Here is a 21096-nt window from a genome sequence, read left to right as displayed (position 1 = left end):
GACTTCAGAGTTGGGAAGACCAGGGATTAAGTTGTGGCTTGACTACTAACTCCCTATGTATACTCACACAGGTTTCACTAAGGCTCAAAACCGTAGCTTCCTTTTCTATAAAACACTGGTAGTGAAATCACCTTCTAGGGTTGTGAGGATTAAGTGAGATAATGATTGTAAATCACTAGGCATTTACCAAGAAGGCTCCGCCCCCAGAGGATGTGGCCTCTGGAATGCGTCCCCCAGCCCTCTGCATATGTTCCATGATCAGCGGTCCCTTTCTGAATCCACAGAGTGTTGTCTAGTTGAGAGGGTTCAGCATGTGTCTTGGTGTCCTGATTAGTTTTGGATGCCTTGACGAAACTGGGGCCCAGCCTAAATTTTGGTGCTAGGCTGGGGTCCTGATACCCATCGCTGACTTGGCTCCATAGTGCTAGCTTCCCCTTGAACCATAAACACTATCTCTGGCCTGGAAAAGACCTGCCGCCGTATTCCAAAGGTAAGATGGGTCCGCTTGGACGGGCTAATCCTAGCTTCTCTCATCCCCAGGAACCTGGGGTTTCAGCTGCTGGTTGCTACTGTCACAATCCAACTTTTTGTCAACATTAGCAGAGAAGGAGATTGAAACCGTCTAGGGAAGTAGCAAACAGATCCTCATTACCAACAGGGTAAAGTCCAAACTCCTTAGTATGGGCACCAGGCCCATCATGATCTGGCTTCTCTCTGTCTCCCTGGCATCAGCTACTCCAATGTATTCTTCAGTTTCTGTATTCTACCCATGTCGTACCACTTGTTTTCTGACAGTGCCATGTTTTTTCAGACCTCTCTACCGGAGTACATGCTTTTCTCTCTTCTTCGAATGCTCTACATTTTCACCAGACAAAAACACTACTCACTCTACAAGCTGCAGCCTTGGCACTACTTCCTCTTCAAACCTTCCCTGACCCTGATGGGCAGACCAGGGCATGCCTTTTCCTGTGCCTCCACTGTATCTGAGCATATAAGTTGTACATAACACCATACTGGGTTACTATTTTCGTCTCTATATGCGTCATTTCCCAAACCTCTCTCTCCTCCCAGATTTTCAGTCCTTGGAGAACAGTCACTATGCTTTATTTATCCATGTATCCCTAGCACACAGCACAATACCCGGCTCCTAGTAGGTGTTCAAACATATGTGTTGCTTCAATGAATAAAATTAATTTCCATGGCACAGTTCTCACCTGGACCTGGTTTCCTCCCAGCATGACCCATGGCTGTAGATATCTGAATTATGGCCTGTAGTGCTCAAGCAGAAATCAGGATCTTAGGGGACCACAGTCACTTGACCTACTAATGGTCCCCATGGGAAGGTCACACTGTTTGCTGGAGCATGTAGCACCAGGATGTAACCATCCATCCATCCAGTCAGCTGAATCCACCCTAATGGTCCATGGAATGACCCATATCATAGCTTGACTCTCTCTCATCCATCAGAGTTATTGATTAAGGTGGCAGTGCTAACACATGCTTTAGAGAACACAAGTGATACAGGACACCACTAACAAAAAAAGGTCCCATGGTCAAATAAGGTGGGAAATGCAACATATTTTCTCTCCCTCTAGGAGTCATAAACCTTATTTACGACATCAAAGTTCAGAAAAATTTGTGGGTAAAGACATCTATTTAATTTGTTAGCCCAGTGCTTTCCAAACTTATTTTACCATGAGAAATCATTGTCCTTGTTACACCTATTTGCATCCCAGAAAGCTGATGTTCTATAAAACAGGCTTTGGGAACTGCTAGATAAAGAAATTCCCTTGGATGTAGGGGAGATCTTCAAGGAGAGGGGGTTTCTAGATAAAGGAGCATAGAAATAGATACACAGGTAGAGAATAGGTCATAGAAGGATATTAAATACCAAAGTATAATTATTATAAATTTCTCCTACATTTTCCTCATTTTAAAAATTCTGGTATTGCAGAGTCCTAAACAAACCTTCTGAATGGCTTTTCCCTTACACATAGCCTGCGTGACTTTTTCTTTTATTCTTCAAAATATAACCACTCATGAAACATAATGCTTGGCTATATGTAATATACATATATATTTCAGCAAATGATGTAGTGAGGGAAATGCTGGTGTAAGATTAAGAAAATAAAGTCTAATCCCTCTTCATGACTTACAGCTATAATCCTGGGAAGATAGATAGCCTTCTCTAATCCTAAATTTCTTAGTCAGTATAATGGGGAAAATAACTCATGCCCTACCAAAGTCACAGAACCCAATGTCATTGATACATAAAGTACCTTAAAACTACAAAGCACTATATAAAATAAGGTATCGTGATGCATACATATGCTTGTGGTAAATTTAACTCACACCAGAACTCATGTGTACAGATCAAATGTAATTTATTTATTATCTTCTAAGCCTAATCTGGGCTTCCCCTCAAACTCTTTTATGATGGTTTGCAGGGAAAAGACAATCTAAGCGAAAGTAAGTGCCCAATTCTGTTTAAATTAATCCCAACTCAATAATTTAAATTCCTTTAGGTGACACCCAGTGTCTCTGATTTGAAGAAAAAAATAATGTTCCATTTGGGACATGGTTCCTCCCTTCCTCTGTTCTTCTCTCGGTGTTACGTCCAGATGCACTGGGGAGGCCTGTCTGAGAAGCCCTTGAGAAGGCAAAGGGGAGCAAGGATTGTCAGGTGGAACACCCCCTGCCCGTTTTGGTCTCCGGGGCCAGGACCCTTGACCTCTTGGCTCTGCTGGCCCCCCTATCCCTGAGGGTGGTGTGAGTCACAGTCTGGTTTCTCCCTCAGCTTGGCCTAAGCCTGGTTGCCCTGTCCTCAGTTTCCACTGGCTGCAGACGCCCAAGTCTCTGTCATTCCCTGCATCCGGCCCACCGATCATTCCTTCTCCTCCCAGCCTGATGTGGGGTTCATTGTCTGCCGAGCCCAGGGCTCAGCATTCTGGCTCCCCTTTCTGCATCTCTCTGTCTGAACACATTAGGCTACACTGCAGAGTCCTGTGGGGAGCCCCAAAGGTGTTCTCTTTGTAGAGTCCTAAGAATGACCCGGAATAAAAGTCCTTTGCCCTCAGTATTACCCATAGTTGCCCATGGCTTGGGCAGCTCTGGCTTTGGCTTGGAGAAAAGAATCTCAGAGCCCATCTGCCTGCCTTGTTTCTCTCACTCTTCTTTCCAAACAACCCTCCAGGTTAGAGAAAGGCTTTCCTTTAATTCTCCGGAGTTAAATCCTCCCACCAATGGCAGCTACCCCTGTGCTTTTCAGATACTCAGAACTGGATCCACAAGAATCAGCCCTAGGTAGGTTAAAGGGCGAGAACGAAGGCATGTGGGAATTTCTCACTGAAGACAATAGTCTGGTCTGCAAGCCTATTGTCTTGCTGTATAATCCTCCTTGACAAGTCAGGAGATTCATAACACCTTCCCTCTTCTTCCCACATTACTCTATAACACATTTCATGTAATCTTGGCTCAAACAGATGTACGTCTTGGCCACTTAGGACAAGATATCTTTTGTATTAACTTAATACAAAAACAAATATGAGAAAACCTACAGACACCAGAAAATGATGAAACCCGGAGATCCCTGATTCTTATTTCAGTGATAGTAATCATTTTTTTACATGTATACAAAAGACTACAGTTTACAAACTCTAGAAAAATAACATAGGGAAGAGTGCTTTGTTTGAGTCAATAATAAACAATAACAATCTGTATGGTCTGAGACAGGTTTCTGAACCGCTCTGACTCTTAGATTCCTTATCTGAGTGGGGAATAGATGTCCCTATAACACTGCATGCGGTTATCGTGAAGATTAAATGCGATTGAGTCATAGAGAAAATTATAAAGAATCATACATATGTTAGTTATTATTGTCTAATTAGAGCCTCACAGAGGACTATGATCATTACAATCATCATTTATCGTGTGCTTAGCGTGCGCCAAGAAGTGTGGTGAGCACTTAAGATAGATTAAGTCATTCAGTTCTGGCAATGCCGCACGAAGCAGTACTACTCTTATTATTCCCATTTTGCAGATGAGGAAGTCTAAGGCTGAGGTGGAAAAACTGGCCTCAAGGCATTCAGCAGTGAGTGATAAGTCCAATATTCAAACCCAAATAGCTTGCCTTCACAGTTCAAGCTCTTAACCATCATGCTCTGGGGCCTCCTGCTCTGTATGGAAGGCCAAGGATGTAATGATGGTGATGCCCATGTCAATGCCAAGAAAAAGCAAAGAGCTGAGAGGACTTGGGCCAACATCACACAGCAAGTTAAGGGCAAAGCCGAGTGAAGAGTGAGGGGGCATGATTTCTGATCTGTGGGGAGCTCTCTACCACATCTGGCTGCCTGCTTTGACAGGGGTCAGGGAGCCAAAGACAGACAGCCTCGGGCATTTTGTCTTCTACGCTTGCTCTGCCGAGGAGATCTTCTCAGAAGTCTCAAGGTCCAGAGGAGAGAGACGCAAACGCCTCACACTCCCCCCCACCAACGTGCCGATTCAGCTCGCATTAGTCTTGTTAAAGGAAGTTGGCCATTTCGTGTCACAGTACATTACATTTATGTGGTCTCACCTCTCTCTGCTGGAAAATGAGGTAACTAATTCATTTCAGCAGCTTTTCCCTTTCTGCCTAAAATGTGTCCTCTGATGATGATAATGCACAAAGATGGGAAATGTTATAATATGATCGGTCCTTCACTGTGGATTAGGAATACATTCAAAGCAGCATTTCTTCCATGTCTGGGCTCACTTTCAAGACTATCTGTGTGGATTAGGGAACAGTATGGTTTTGCAATGCTAAATAAGGTATTTTATGTTCCTCCTGCTATCGTTGGGTTTGACAGAAAGGGGAAATTTAACTTCGGGGGAAGGTATTACATATGCCTATACACATTCATGCACATAACGGAACATTTATTTTTGTCAGTGGAAGAAGCACTTCTCAGAAGGTCACCAGCTGTCGTGCAAGAAAATAGTCAACGTAATGTAATGGTTAAGAGGACGAGCTCCTTGATGCCCGAGTTCAAGTTCTGGATCTACCATGTAGTAGCTGTGTGACCTTGGGCCAGTTACATAACCTCTCTGTAAATGAACTTCCTTGACTGAAAAATGAAGATCTATTTTCATCATCGGGTCTTTGTGAGGATGAGATGAGACTGAATGAAGGGAAAGACCTTGGTACAGTGAAGTTTCTAGAGTAGGGAGGAGGGGGTTTCCCCGGTACCCTCAGACCCCACAGGGGGTGGGCTGTTGTCCTAACAGCATCATCCTAGAGCCTTTGGGTCTCCCCAGTTCTTTCTATCATACATAAGTTAAGTCCATGAACTTTTAAAAGGAGTATAACTCTTTAGGAATGTGACATTAAAAACCTGGGAAGATCCAGTTTGGGAATGATAAAATGAGAGGTGTGGGCTTTGATAGGGAAGTTACCAGGGCCACGACACATAACCTCAAAGTGCTCTCAAGGCCAGACTGAATAGTTTTGACTGTAGGCAATACAGAGTCATTGAAGGTTCTGGGGGATCTTTCAAGAAGATTAAGCTGGCCCTTGAGTAGACATTAGATCAGAACAAGGGTCAGCAAACTACCACCCACAGACAAAATCCAACTGGCCATCTCTTCAGTCTGCAAGCTAAAGATGTTTTTGCATTTTTATTGTTTTAAATTAATTAATTAATTAATATTTTAAAATTGAGCCGTAAGTTACATATCTTATCTCACGTGTACAACAGAATGACTCCATATTTGTATATGTTGAAAAATGATCACCATGATAAATCTAGTTAACATCTGTCAGCATGCATAGTTACAAAAGGTTTTTTTATGATGAGAACTTTTAAGATCTACTCTCTTAGCAGCCTTCACATGGGCGGTCCAGTTTCATCAACTCTCATCGCCCCTGCTGTACATTACCTCCCCAGGCCTTGTTTATCTTATGACTGGAAGTTTGCACCTTTTGACTCCCTCTACTCACTTCATCCATCCAGGTTTTACATTTTTAGATGGTTGAAAAAAAATCCAAAGAATAGTGTTTCATGACATGTGAAAATTATATGAAATTCAAATTTCAGAGTTCATAAAGCTTTCCTGGAACACAGCCATATGTGTTTACTTATCGTCTGTGGCTGCTTTTTCTACAATGGCAGAATTGAGTAGTTACAACAGAGGTGATATGGCCTGAAAAGCCTAAAATATTTACTGTCTGGTCTTTCGTAGATAATATTTGCTGATCCCTGGACAGGAGGGTTGATTGAACAGGAGATAAGAGCTAGTTTGGGATGCTAACGCTAATATAAAAACTATCATCAATTATGCATTTACTACCTGACATGCATTTTATTTGTATAAACATGTTTAATACTCAGGACAACCCCTATGCCAGCATCTAAGTAACTTGACCAAGGTTATTTAGGGAGGACAAGGCAGAGGCATAATCTGAACTCCTATCAATGGACCAAAGGATCTGTGTCCTTAATCATTATGCATACTGTCTTTAACAGTCAACAAGAAAGATGGTGAGGAACGGAAGAAAGGGAGGAATTTAAGAGATATGTTAGAGATACCATCAGCAGGACTCAGAGGCCTTTTTTTCTTTTTTTTTTTGTTTTTGCGGTACGCGGGCCTCTCACTGCCATGGCCTCTCCCGTTGCGGAGCACAGGCTCCGGACGCACAGGCCCAGCGGCCATGGCTCACGGGCCCAGCCGCTCCGCGGCATGTGGGATCTTCCCGGACCGGGGCACGAACCCGCGTCCCCTGCATCGGTAGGCGGACTCTCAACCACTGCGCCACCAGAGAAGCCCTACTCAGAGGCCTTTTGAATGGCAAGTATCAGGATAAAGTTAGAGAAGAAAATATCCCAAGGTCTAGATGACTGAGGCCGGTCAGAGTTCCACATTGCTTGCAAGGGTCCAAGTTTGAGCATTCTCAGTAAAAATTCAGCTTCACATGAGCTCTTCATGTTAATATTCTGTCATCACTCTTGATCTGCTAATCGTGCCAGTTGGGTTCCCAAGCACTAAAATTAAAGCTAGAAATTTGTCATATACCTTCCCCATGCGATGGAAACACAGAAGGTGAAAGTTCCTACAGTCAAAATGAATTACTCAGCGAGTTCATTTGTCACCAGAAGGTAACTGGGATTTAAGCTACAGTCTCAGAAAGAAATCTATCACATCGCATGACCACTCGCTTTAATGGCAGCCTACGTCTAATTTTCATCCCCACCCAAGCCCTTCTCATCAGACCCAGTAACCTGCCAGTAGTATAATTTGACGTTTTTTCCTGCTGCCCCCCTGAAATATCAAACGTCAGCTGAGACAAGAAGCACACTTAAAGTATCAATAGGACACTGGATGTGACCGCCCTAGCTTGGAGCTGCTGGTATTAGGGATTTTTACAAATTCATTTATTCATTTATTTATCCATCCACAGACAAGCATTTACTGAGAACATATTCTATGCCAGGCCTGAAATTGATGCTGGAACTCCAAAGGAGAATAAATCATATTCCTACAGATAAAGTGGTAATTCTAGCATATGATTTTAAATAGGCTCAGAAGATCCCAAATGTGTCATCAAAACACAACCCCTCACTCCCTCTATCACCAAGACATGGCATTCCTCTCCACCTTCTACTCATTTGTGTCTGAATATGCCGCCTTTTTTTTTTTTTTGCAGTACACGGGCCTCTCACTGCCGTGGCCTCTCCCGTTGCAGAGCACAGGTTCCGGACGCGCAGGCTCAGTGGCCATGGCTCACAGGCCTAGCCGCTCTGCGGCATGTGGGATCTTCCCGGACCGGGGCACGAACCCGTGTCCCCTGCATCGGCAGGCGGACTCCCAACCACTGCGCCACCAGGGAAGCCCTTGCTGCCATTTTTTGATGAGTAAATCTATAAGAAAGTATCAGACTGGACTATGAGGAATGGAGAGAACAGAGACCTGCATTTATTCCTGTCTCTGAAATGAATCGTTGAGAGACCTTGAACAAGTTCCTTGTCTTATCTGTACTTTTGATTTCTCATCTATAAGATGATGGACTGGGTTAGCCGTAGCTATGTACAGAATATGAAGGTGGAGGTGCTTGGCTGAATTCGGGAGGGCTGAGGGGCAGGGAGAGGGGTTGGAGACCCAGAGCCTCCCCCCTTTTCCCCAGCCTTTCCTTTTCACAAAGGGGAAATTCACAAACCCTGTGGAATATACTGTAGTGTCACGAAAAAGATGGAAAATATATTTGGAATGTACTTTTAGGGAAGGAAATTGGATAAAGTCATTCACAGCTGTGTCCTCCTCTTTAACTGTGCTAAGCCTCTGTGATAGGCAAGATGAAGCAGCTGTATCACTCGGGTAAGCCCCTGGGTCTGATGTACCCAGGAGAAGGTTCCCTTTCTCCTCAGAATGGGGGTCTATGGAATATTCCAAGAGTGTTTCCCACTTGTCACAAGTGGAGACTATTGTGGTGCAGACCTTTCTAGCTCAGATAATGATTTGAATCGATTCCTTGAATTCACTCTTGAACAAAGCTGGGGAGATGTGGTTTCTAGCAGAAATCAGGCCACGGTGGGAAAATAGTAAACATTTTAACATTGAAACATTCACGGAAAGACACACCCATCCCTAAGGAGGAGTCTCCAACTCAGAGTGTATCTTTCTCTACTTGGAGTTTAAGAGTAGGAGACCAGACAGGACCGTTGGGTGAGGCTGTTACTTATTTTATTATTGTTCTTTAAAAAAACTTTTTTAAAAATTTTATATTGGAGTAGAGTTGATTTACAATGTGTGTTACTTTCAGGTGTACAGCAAAGTGATTCAATTATACATGTACATATATCTATTATTTTTCAAATTCTTTTCCCATTTAGGTTATTATAGAACACTGAGTAGAGTTCCCTGTGCTATACAGTAGGTCCTTGTTGATTATCTATTTTATATATAGTAGTGTATATATGTTAAAGACCAATAAGGAGACATCTCTACTTCTAAAACAGGCCCTCTCTAAACCCTGAGTGTCAGTTAGCTTCCTGTTACAGGTGGGGTTTTCTGGAGGAAGATGCAGAGACCCAGTTAGGATATAAGATTTTAAATAAAGAACAAGAGCTAAAAAGGAAGGGGAAAGAGCAGGATTGGGCAGAGGGAAAAGTTGAACTGTGAGTGGTCTCAGCGAAGCCTATCCACCCCGGCGGGAGCTCTAGAGTGAATACTGTCTGCCCAGGTGCCTGGCCTTTATATACCTTCCTCCTTGCTTCTCTCAGGCACCAGATGAGGCTGCCAGGAAAAGCATGACCTGACAAGATGGTCTCTGCAGCTGAGGCAGGAGCTGACAGCTGGAGGTTGCCTGCTGACCTCACTCCACACAGCCAGGCAGTACATCCTTCCTTAAAGGAATGCCTAAGTTGCCCACCACTGGACCCTTCATGAAACTGATGGCACAGACGGATGGTTAAGGAGAGTGTAAAGAAGGTACAGTTTACCAGGGTGCTACACTAGTCCTTGAAATAGTACTGAACTGCACCCATAATCCTCAAGGACAAAGAAAGGTAGCAATTGGTATAACCTAGAGAAAGGATTGCAGCAGTGGCCATAACTCTAGGAGTGAGCTGGGGCCTTAGGTCAAGAAAACACAGCAGGTATCAACCTGTAGCTTGGGAAGGAGGGAGCTGTTCGTGAAAGAAAGGTTCTGATCTCTTTCGCCTACTTTCCTTTCCCCTGCTTGTACCTATCAGTAGAGAAACCCGACAGAAGCCAGAGGGCAGACAATGTCAGTTGACGCAATCTCCCTGGTACGGAGCAGGGGGGGAAAGGTAGACTGCAGCTCTGGAGGGGCCAACAAGAAATATCCAGCACTCTCTGATACCAGCTCTAGGATTTAAACAGTTGTTAGATGATCCGGGAACATCAAGATCACAGAAACAGAGTCTGGCCAGAATTAAGAGCCCACAGTGAAATCCTGTAACCCCTTCAATGTCAGTTTTACTGCATTAGATTTGGTCCCCGGACTAACACTAGATCTTGGAAAAGGCTACAGAAAAAAGGGCCTTATGTGTCTCTACCTGTCTTGGGTCTGTTTTTTCTTGAGGCAGTCTTCTCCATCCACATCTTCATTGATCCTTAAGACTCAGAGGTCAGAGACCTCTTTGCTTCTTCCATTAGCTCAGTTTTTTTTTTTTTTCAAACTATGCATTACAATTCATTAGTAGGCTATGAAATCAAGTTGTCATGGCCAAAGCTTTAAAAAAAGGTACAGGACAGGTTCTGTCACCGTGCACTGCATGTTAAACAAGAAAAAAAGGTAATTATCATTCTGTGAAACTTTGGTTTGGTTATGTGCATATGTACTGAGTCAAAATGTAAAATTTTAGTATTTCTTATTTTTTTATTGGGTTCCAATAAAAAGTCTGAAACATTATCCTAGTTGGTTTGAGATCATAGAAAATAATTATCATGAAACATGTATTACAGATAGCCACATCTCCTTTCTACAATGGATCAGGAATGGGGGTGCAGGGATGACGATCAGGAATGCTGGGAGATTCAAGGTTGTAAAGCCAGTACAGACTTAATTGTTGGTTTTTTCAGGGTCATGACATACTCCAATTGTCCAAAAGATTATCTCAAAATTCCTACTTTTCCTGTTTTGTTCTTCCTACAGTAGACTACTTCCAGTAGCCATCATTTACACCCCAAAGGTGACCTAAGGCCTTACTCTAAGCTCAACAAAGTACTCAGAGGCTGAGGTGGAGCTCTGGCCCCACGCAAAGGGGGGAATTAGATCCAGAGAGCAGCTCACTGGGAGATGCCTGCAGGTCAGTATCTCCAGGACTGTTGTCCACTGCCATCTGCAGAGGTATGATCTCCCTTTCTCAAAACAGATGTGCAAAAGCTCACACAACTGGCTGCCAGCTTCTTCCTCCTGAACAGCATCCTGACAGCTGGCTCTCCCATTATAACTATGTTAACAATTCAGCAGCCTTTGGTACCCAGGCTAGAACCATGTGCATTTAATTGCCTTGGATGATTAAGAGTTAACACTGCTGACCCACCCAGAGGGAAACTGCATGGAATATCCAATTAGAGGCAACCAGCCTCTTTGAAAATAATCCAGTGTACCGGGGATACCTCACAATAATCGGGATAATCATAGCAATTCTAAATATATCTATTTTGAAAGCAGTGAGCCATTTCTCACTCATAGAAACTTTATTTGCTAGAAAGCAGATTCTTGCAATCATTCAAATTGGAGATGTGTCTTTTGTTGTTGTTGACGTTCCCCATAGCCTCTCGGGTGCAGGAAGGACAGAGAAAGCCATCCCAGAGGAGAACAGAATCAATCCCAGCTGCTCATTAAAAGGTAAACCGTCAATAATCTTTGTCAGGCTTTTTTATCTTGGGCTTTAGTACATGATGATCCCTAAGGCAGCCCGCGGTATTGAGATGTAGCTGGGCTCCTGGTTTGTTCATCCCCACTGGTTCAGGATTAACCCTCTGCATGCCGCTGCGGACTTTCTCTGAACCACTTCTGAACCCTGGATAGGCGAGTATTATGACGCTGCTATATCCATCTGCAGGAGGCATGGTCTTTCCTTTGGAAATATATAAATAGCTCAAGGCGCTTGGGAACCAAACGCAGCCATTAGGAGGGAGCCGCAAGCGACAAAAATTCAGAAGGCAGTCACCAAGATTTCACTAATTTATTTTACTTTGTTTTGTTTTTTTTTTATTCATTTTTATTGGAGTATACTTGCTTTACATGTTGAGCTCTTTTCTACCGCACACCAAGCTGAATCAGCTATACGTACACATAGATCCCCTCTTTATTGGATTTCCTTCCCATTTAGGTCACCACAGAGCATTGCGTAGAGTCCCCTATGCTATACCGTATGTTCTCATTGGTTGTCTATTTTATACATAGTATCACTAGTGTACATATGTCAATCCCAATCTCTCAATTCCTCCCATCCTCACCCCCTTTTCCCCTTGGTATCCGTACATTTGTTCTCTACATCTGTGTTTCTCTTTCTGCTTTGCAAAGAAGATCATCTATACCATTTTTCTAGATTCCACATATATGCATTAATATATGATATTTGTTTTTCTCTTTCTGACTTACTTCACTCCGTTTGACACTCTCTCGGTCCATCCACCTCTCTACAAATGACCCAATTTCGTTCCTTTTTTATGGCTGAGTAATATTCCATTGTGTATATGTACCACATTCTTCATCCATTTGTCTGTTGATGGACATTTGGGTTGCTTCCATGTCCTGGCTATTGTAAATAGTGCTGCTATGAACATCGGGGAAGATTTCACTAGTTTAAAACCAACTCATATAATGGGCATTTATTGAAGCCTTTATACTAATCCCTCATATTTGGATTTCAGTTGGTCCTCACTGTCATGGTGTGAGCGAAGGGTTATGATTCTTATTTTGCATAAAAAACTCAGAGAATGTATAAACAAATAAATTAAAAAAAAAAACTCAGAGAAGGTAACTGACTGCTAAAGACACCACCGTGTTTAATGTTTTAAAGTATGATTCATGTACTGATGACTTCTGAATTTCTATCTCCAGTTCAAACTGCTTCTGAAACTACAGATTTGCATATCCAATGATGTACTTGACTTCTCCAGTTGGATATTCAAGCCACATCTCAAACTTCACACGTCTGCAACTGAGCTCTTGATACATAACTGTAAACCTGGAGTTCATGACAACTCCGGCCATCCATTGCTCAGGCTCCAAACTTTGCAATCACCCTTGATGCCCAGTCCCTCATCTGATTCATCAGGGAATCCTTAGATCCAGAATCTGACCATTTCTCACCAATTCTACTGTTGTTCCTCTGGTCCTACTACCATTATCTCAATCCCTCAGATTACTAACTCATCTTCTGTCTTTTCATTTTCCCTTGCCCTTTCAGTCTATTCCTAACATATTAGCTATTGCAAACCTAGAAAATCAAGGTGAGTTCTCTTGTTCCTTTGCCCTAACACTCCCATAGCTTCCTGTTTCACACAGACGAAAAGCTGACATTCTTCCTATAAACCTAAAGGCCCTACTTGATCTGGGCCCTGTTATCTCTCTGACCTCATCCCCTAGGATTCCTTCATTCCTCTGCTCACACTGTCTCCTTAGATTTCCTCTGTCTGACCTACTCATGCTTTGGGGCCTGTTACAGGTTGAATTGTGTCTCCCCCCAAAAAGATATGTTGGAGTCCTAACCCCCAGTACCTCAGACTATGACCTTATTTGGAAATAGGGTCTTTACAGAGGTAGTCAAGTTTAAATGAGGTCATATGGTGGGTCTTAATCCAGTAAGACTGGTGTCTTTATAAAAGAGGACATTTGGACACAGCAACATGCACACCAGGAAACCATGTGAAGATGAAGGGACAGACTTAAGTGATGTGTCTATAAGCCAAAGAATCCCAAAGATTGCCAGAAAACCCCCAGAAGCTAGGAGAGAGGCCTGGAATAGATCCTTTCCTCATGGCTCTTGCAAGGAACCAACCCTACAAACACCTGGATCTCAGACTTCTTGCCTCCAGAATTGAGAGACAGTAAATTTCCACTGTTTAAGCCACCCGGTTCATGGCACTTTGTTGCAGTAACCCCAAGACATAAATGCAAGGCCTTTGTCCTTGCTCTTCCACTGTCCTGGAATATTCTTCCCCCAGAGGTCCCATGTCCTTTAGCTCCTTATTTGGTAAACCATTCTCTGGGTACCTTACCATAAATGAACACATATTCCTTAATATATCCTCCCTCCCTTCCCTCCTTTATATTTTTTCCTTAAAACATGTTTCACATACTTGACTTGTTTCTGTTTCCCCCCACTCCCATCTCAATTCCAGGAGGACAATAAATTCTTGGAGGGAGTTGTTTCGTTTCTTGCTGCATTCTCAACAGACCTGCATGTAGGAGTCATTCAATAAATGTTTGTTGAATGCATAAATGAATGAGTCTCTCCCTTTTCTCCCCTACCATACTGACTACCATCATCCTAGTCTAGGCAATCATTATTTCTCCCTACACCCTGCTATCAGCTCTTAACCTGCCTCTCTGCTGCTGGCCCCATCTTCTCCAATCCATGCTCCAAATTGCTTTCAGGAGTCAGCTTTCTGAAAAATACATGACCTCTTTTTTTTTCCCTAGTGAGAAGCTCCTTTAGTGGTTGAACCACAAGCTTCTGGATAAAGCCAAGCTCTCCATGGCATGGCATACTCATTGTTCTGTAGACTGTCTGCAGCCAGAGGCACTAACCATTCCTCCTGTCCCTGTAGAGCATCCTGATCGTCCCGAAGTTTACTGCCCTCTACCTTGACTCTGGGAGGGCCCTCTAACCTGTGTGACAAATAGAATGCGACAGAAGTGATGCTCTATGCCTTCTTTTACATGAATGTTTGTAGCAGCTTTATTAGTAATATCCAAAAATTGCAAACAACCTATATATCCGTCAACAAGTGAGTGAACAAATCGTTGTGCCCATACAGTGGAATACCACTCAGCAATAAAAATGAACTATTGATACATGCAACAGCTTGGATGAATCTCAAAATAAGTATGCTGAGTTAAATAAGCCAGACTGAAAAAGGATACATACTGTATGATTCCATTGATATAAAGTCCTAGAACATGCAGACCAAACGGTGACCAACACCAACTGAAGCAGAGACAAACTGAGGAATCATGAGCAACTCAATGGCTTTTTGTTTCTAGCACATAGTTTTGGGGTGTCTTCTTGTGCAGTAACATGATTGAAACTTCTTTAGCCTCATCTCCAACAGTGCCCCTACCTCCACTTATTATATCTGCCATAGCGAATTACTGCAGCTTCACAAATGTATCGTGTGTTTTCTCTCTCCTCTCATACACACACACACACACACACATGCACACACACACACATCAGAGCATTTCCACATGCCACTTTTACCACTTGGAGTTGCTCTCATTTTTGTTCACCTGATTAACTGTAGCCTCATCCTTCCAGCCCTGGCCCACCCTTCCTGCTCTGAAATCCCCAAGTCAGGGCACTCAGCACCCTGTCTTCTAGACACGCCTTGATTATATTCTCCATCGGGGAGAAAGCTCATTGAGGGTAGGAAAAGCATCTTATTCACTGATTTGGCTATAGTACTCAGCGCTATGCCTGGCACATGGTGAGCATTCAGTAAATGATTTTGAAATAATGAGTTGTACTGAATGACTAAATGCTTCTACAGATGCTTATAATTTACTTGGGGTAGAGGGGGAAGATTAAAATGCATGAAACAATTAGAGAACAAAGCAAAACAGTATAAAACCAAATACCAAACGGGTACCCAGTGTTCACAACTTCAGAAATACTCTTATCTTGATAATTGGTTCATGCTATATTAGGTTCTTCATATTAGTAGTAATTAGAATAATAATGATCCATTACAATGAAAACTTTAGTTTTCAAAATGCTTTCACATGCATTCTCTCTTTTGATTCGACTCCAATTATTTAGCGACAAAGAAGTCATAGAATCATTTATGCCAAATCATGTAACATGAGGAGGTTTCTTGTCATTTATTCTTTCCTGAACTCAGTTGCCTGTGAACCAGACTGCTACTCAAATGTTTGCGTGAGCTTTAGGATATGGTGTAATTTCTCTGTTCCCCAACAAAAGTAATAAAACATAGGGTTAGTGTTCCCCAGGAGAGCCACTTCACAGACTTGCAGCCTTTTTTTATTGGCTAAAAACACCCAATAAAATAACATAAACTGAAAATACGAATCTATGAACAGAGGGGCATTCGGTAAATGCAACATAATGCCATCTAAATAAACAACTACGACAAACACATTCTACATAGAGATAACCTGGCCATTTGCAGCTTGGCAATTCCATTTCTAAATACTCAAACGTTTCTCTACCCAAGAGCAGAAAAACATCATTCAAGACCAACAGGATGACTGGCTGTAAACTGAGTTAAACCTCACCAGAAGAGTATTTTGTCCATTTCAGCTTCCCTATCATTACAAGATACTATTTATTGAACAGCTACTCTAAGCCAAGTATTGTTGTACTTGGTACTGTATTAAGTGTTTTAGCTTCATTATCTGTAATCTTTAGGCGTTCCTAAGAGGCAGGTATCATTATTCCCATTTTACAGGTGGGAAAACTGATACTCAAAGAGGTAAAGTGAATGTCACACCACAACAGAAATAGCTGGTAAGTGGCTGCTAGGATTCAAACTGAGATCTGTCTTCAAAATTAGTGCTCCCTCTACCTTAAAAAGTTTGCTAATCCAAGAATAAATGAATATTTTAGAGTTTCCAGTAATTTTAGGGACCTGTCATTTCAACTGTTTCTCATTATTTTTCCTAATGAAAACATGAATAATTAATTGAGGACTGACAGTCGCCTCCTGGTACAAAGCACTCAGAGTGGCAAATGGGTCCTCCCTACGTGGAAAGAGAGGAAGGAAGGAAGGAAGGAAGGAAGGAAGGAAGGAAGGAAGGAAGGAAGGAAAGAAGGAAGGGAGGGAGGGAGGAGGGAGGGAGGAGGGAGGGAGGAAGGAGGGAGGAGGGAGGGAGGAAGGAGGGAGGGGAGGGAGGGAATCTTCCTTGATCACACAGTTGTTTGCTTTCATTCTAGGTGGAAGGAAGGAAGGAAAGAGAGATAATTAGCCTGATTTCTTACCCTTAGGTGTCAGATACAAGCAGAACCTCTGTATTTCCCATGTGCCTCTCCTCCTTACAGGATCACAAAGCACCCAGGACTAAAATGCCCCCAGACGTGGAAGAACCAGTTAATCAGGAGGGGTTTATGGGGGCTTTCGAATTTCCCGCTGCAGGACATCTGTACCAAGGACCTTAACTCACCAGCCTAAGGGGATCTGCTGGGAGACCGTGAAATCTTTCTTGATGGGTTCCCAACCCAGCTGTCTCTGCCAAAAGGTTCTGTCTGCTGAAGGCTTCCCTCCCCACTCCTGGGCCTTTTAGAGTCCCAGGGAGGAGAGGGAGAAAAAGGTAGTAGCAAGGCCCATCACTGAATTCTGCTCAGGGATTTTCCTAGCACATCGCTTCTATGATTTCAGAGCTTCGGTAAACGGGAATGGGGCCTCCTTAAGAGGGCCTGCTGTTGCACTCTCCAGAGAAGGTAGGAGGATCACATGGGAGAGGGGACATTGGAACAATATTGAATAGTGAATAGAAATTTGCCAACTGGAAAAATTAGGAGATGTGCATGTGTGATGTGTGTGTGTGTATTTGTGTGTGGAATAGGCTGGGACGTTGGGAAGGAAAAGGGCAAAGGAACTAGCCTGTGCCAGACATATAGCGGGGAGGTGGGAAGGCACACTCTGCACGTGCAGTTTGCTCTGCCTGCAATCGCCTGACCTGTCCTCGCCTCCCTCATCTGATTAGTACCTCATGCTCATCTTTCAGGCTGCAGCTGAAATGTCACTTCCTCCGAGAAGACTTCCCTCACACCCCAATTCTTGGATAAGTTCCCACTTTGTGTCTCAAAGAAGAAGAAGCCTGTACTTCCCTAAAAGTAGTATTTATCTTATTTAGTGGCAATTTCCCACTTACAACTAGAGTTTGAGGTCTGCATTAGTTTCCTATTCCCTAGGAAACTATGTAACAAAAACTACCACAAAACTATATAACTATATATATATAGTTAAACTATATATATAACTATATATAACAAAAAAAAATATATATAGTTATATATATATAGTTAAACTATATATATAACTATATATAACAAAAATTACCACAAACCTAGTGTCTTAAGCAAAATAAATTTATTCTCCTATAGCTCTGTAGGCCAGAAATGTGAACTGAGCCTTACAGGGCTACAGTAAAGGTGCCAGGAGGACTAGTTCCTTGTGGAGGCTCCAGGGGAGAATCCATTTCTTGCCTCTTCTGGCTTCTAGGGGCTGCTGGCATGCTTTGGCTTGTGGTTGCATCACTGCAATCCCTGCTTCCATGGTCATATTGCCTTCTCCTTTTCTGTTGTCAAATCTCCCTCTGTCTCCCCCTTATAAAGACAGAGGTAGTCTTCCTAGCTCGAGATTCTTAATCATATCTGCAAAGTCCTTTCACCATATAAGGTGACACTCACAGGTTCTAGGAATTAGGACCTGGATATCTTCAGGAACTATTAGTCAGCCTACCACAAAGTCCTTACTGTCATGGGCACCATCTATTCCCCACTCTGTCCCTAGTGCCCCACACTGGGTCCAGCCCATAGTAGGTACAAAGTGGATATGTGTTGAAAGGATGAATTGAATCAGTGGATGGGTGGAAAAATGGATGCTCTAGGTAACCCAAGCCATACAGTTGTGACTATTGACAGGGCCGGACACAGAGCAGGGGAAGGAGGGGGAAGGTTAGAGGTGGGGGAGGGAAAGAAAGGGAATAGATACCAAGGAATTTTACAAGAGGGTTCTGCAGCTGCCAAACTAGTGGGAATATGTTCATCACTCAAAGGAAAATGCACCAGCAGTGCCAGCATTGCTCTCAGAACCTCTCTGCCTGATGCCAGGAACCTTTGAAAGTGCATTTTTTTCTCATTCATGTTCCCAAACAGTAAACAGCATTATCAAACCCAATCTTACAAGTACGACTCATTGGCATTTTCCGATCATTTATACTGATTTAACCTGCAAAGGGTTTTCCCATCCACTATCTGAGACTCACACCGACTCCTTAGAGGGAGGTATGGAAACTCTTGTAATGAAGAAACAGATGAAGAAACAGAGGTTCAGAGAGGACGTGGATTCCTGTTCATGGTCACATACTGAGTTAATCTACATGGATTGTTCCAACTTCTGCTGGGCGGTGCTATCTGTACTACCACCACACACATAAGGCTCGGTCTTTTAAAGGATCATATCACATACTACATGTATGAAGGCATTTTGTATATTTATACACTCACCCACCTAAACATACACATATACATATCTATGTAATATCATATATAGCATTGTATATTCTACACATTGACATGTTTATATGCACCTGTAACATACAGATCTGGTACGAAAACACTTGAGATAGCACTGAGAGAGTGCAAAGAGAAAAGAATTATGCTCAAATGAAATAATGGAAGGGAAGCCCTTCTTTACTCTTAATAATTAAGGAATGGAAAATGAGGACAAATTCTTAAAGACCAATATAGAACACTTGGATATTTTTTGGATTGAAAGGCTAGATGCTAATCAGGGTATGTGTCCGACTCCTCCAGAGCAAGGAGTCATTCATCCTCACATTCTCAAACACCTCAAATATCAAGACCTTTCTATGTGGTAAACACTGCACAGTGCTGGGACAGAAAGACAAATGAAGACACAGTCCCTGCCTCCAAGGAGCTCACAGCAGAGGGACAGGCAGATGTGTACATCTAGCAATTATCCTACAACGTGCCAAGTGCTTTCATTGCTCTATCCCGTGGGAACACAGAGCCAGGGCATCTAAATCAGGCTTCGTTCATAGGAGACTTTTTAGGAGAGCTGGTGCTTGGGCTGAAGTGAGAACTGGCTAGATGAAAAGTGTTCAGTAAATGTTTATTGAATCAACCAGTGGATGAATAACTGAATGAAGAGGACTCTAGTTTCTCCCCATGGGTTTGATCCCCTCCCCTGGCAACCCCGCCAGCTCTCCACCCGCTTTATAGAATCAAGTATGAGAATTTATTGTGTCAAAGCCTTAAGAATTCATAGACTATTGAGGTAGCGGTTGTCATACTCAATAAAGAAACCCACAACTTGGGGAAAATGAAAGTATCAGCAGCCTCTTCTAATAAAAGAAAATCAACAGTCTGGTCTCTCTCCACGTTAGGGAACTTTTTGGATGTCCAATTATCAGGCAGCCTGGAAACAAGTTTCTTTTCCTAAGATAAACAGCCAATGACCGAAGCACAATTTATATCTATTATTTTTTCATCAGGCTCCCATCTCAGTCCGGGCAAGCCTAAATAAGAAGAACTATTAGGAAAATCGGAGGCAAGGACAAAAATGAACGCTCTACCTCTGGCATCTGTTGCGGGTCTGATCCTGAACAATGTGTGTCTTCCTATGTGACATTACCAGCACCAAACTGGAAAATAAAGAGTCTAACTACAGATATGGTCTATAATGAATCCATCTGGCCACACATCAAGTTTTTAAACATTTACAGTTATGGCCCTGGCCTTACTAAACCTGCAGGAAAACAGGCGCCCTCAGGGTTTACATGTGGGGCTTGAAATTTCTAGAAAAACATACACTCGTTTGCTAGATGCTTGAGATCAGGAAATGGTATGAAAACATCAGGAAAGTGGCTTGCAGGGCTTTCTCAAACTGCATACATACAGGGCTCAGTAAAGATCGTGTATGAGCTGTCAAGTCCATATTTGAATCCATTCCCATCTTGAAAATCTATTCCGTGTTGATTGTCCAAGAAGAAGCAAATCCAGCAAATTAATGGGAACAAGTGATAAATACAGGGGCAATGCAAAAATAAAGATTTGAGACAGAGTTGGAACCCAGCCTTATCAGCGTTCTCTAGAAGGCAACGTGGTTTCCTTAAAGAACCACATGGTTGGGACACCAGGAGAGTCTCCAGTCTGCGTCTGCCATTGTACAAGGGCAGGCAAATCACTTAATCTCTGAGAGTCCGTTTTCTCATGAATAAAATGGGAAAAACTGTAACCACTTGCTCACAGGGTAGTGTGAGGTTCCAATGCTGTTGCAATGGTTTTCAAACTGTGGTTTAAGAATCACTAGTGGGTCTGGAAATTAGTTTAGTGGATCACAACTACTATTTTTAAACAAAATAAAATTGGAATAGAATAAAATAGAATAGAATAGAATGGAATAGAGAATAGCTCACATATCATAAGACTGAGGATGGTATTGTAAAATTTTTGTTTCATTTATATGTGTGTATGTATGGACTAGGTTGCTATGTTAAATGAATTTGTTTTTCTAAATTAAGGCTATACTATATGAAAGATCTTTGTAAAATGTAAAGGGAGGTCTCCAGGGAAATCTTGTGGCCCAGCAATTGCAAATGGGTTTTGTTTTGATTGTACAGTTTTCAATTTTTTAAAAATAGACTTCAGTTTTTAGAGG

The 21096-nt window shown here is 42.6% G+C and overlaps 1 protein-coding gene across 2 annotated transcripts in view; it reads right to left on the bottom strand.

Moving 5' to 3' along the window:
• DAB1 (DAB adaptor protein 1) overlaps positions 1-21096 on the bottom strand; it is a 1168936-nt gene that overhangs the window by 726951 nt on the left and 420889 nt on the right. The window lies entirely within an intron of this gene.

The sequence above is a fragment of the Orcinus orca genome, chromosome 1 (genome assembly GCF_937001465.1).
Source record: "Orcinus orca chromosome 1, mOrcOrc1.1, whole genome shotgun sequence".
Classification (NCBI taxonomy): Eukaryota; Metazoa; Chordata; class Mammalia; order Artiodactyla; family Delphinidae; genus Orcinus; species Orcinus orca.
Note: the sequence above shows the minus strand (reverse complement) of the source record. Positions and strands in the feature narration are given on the sequence as shown.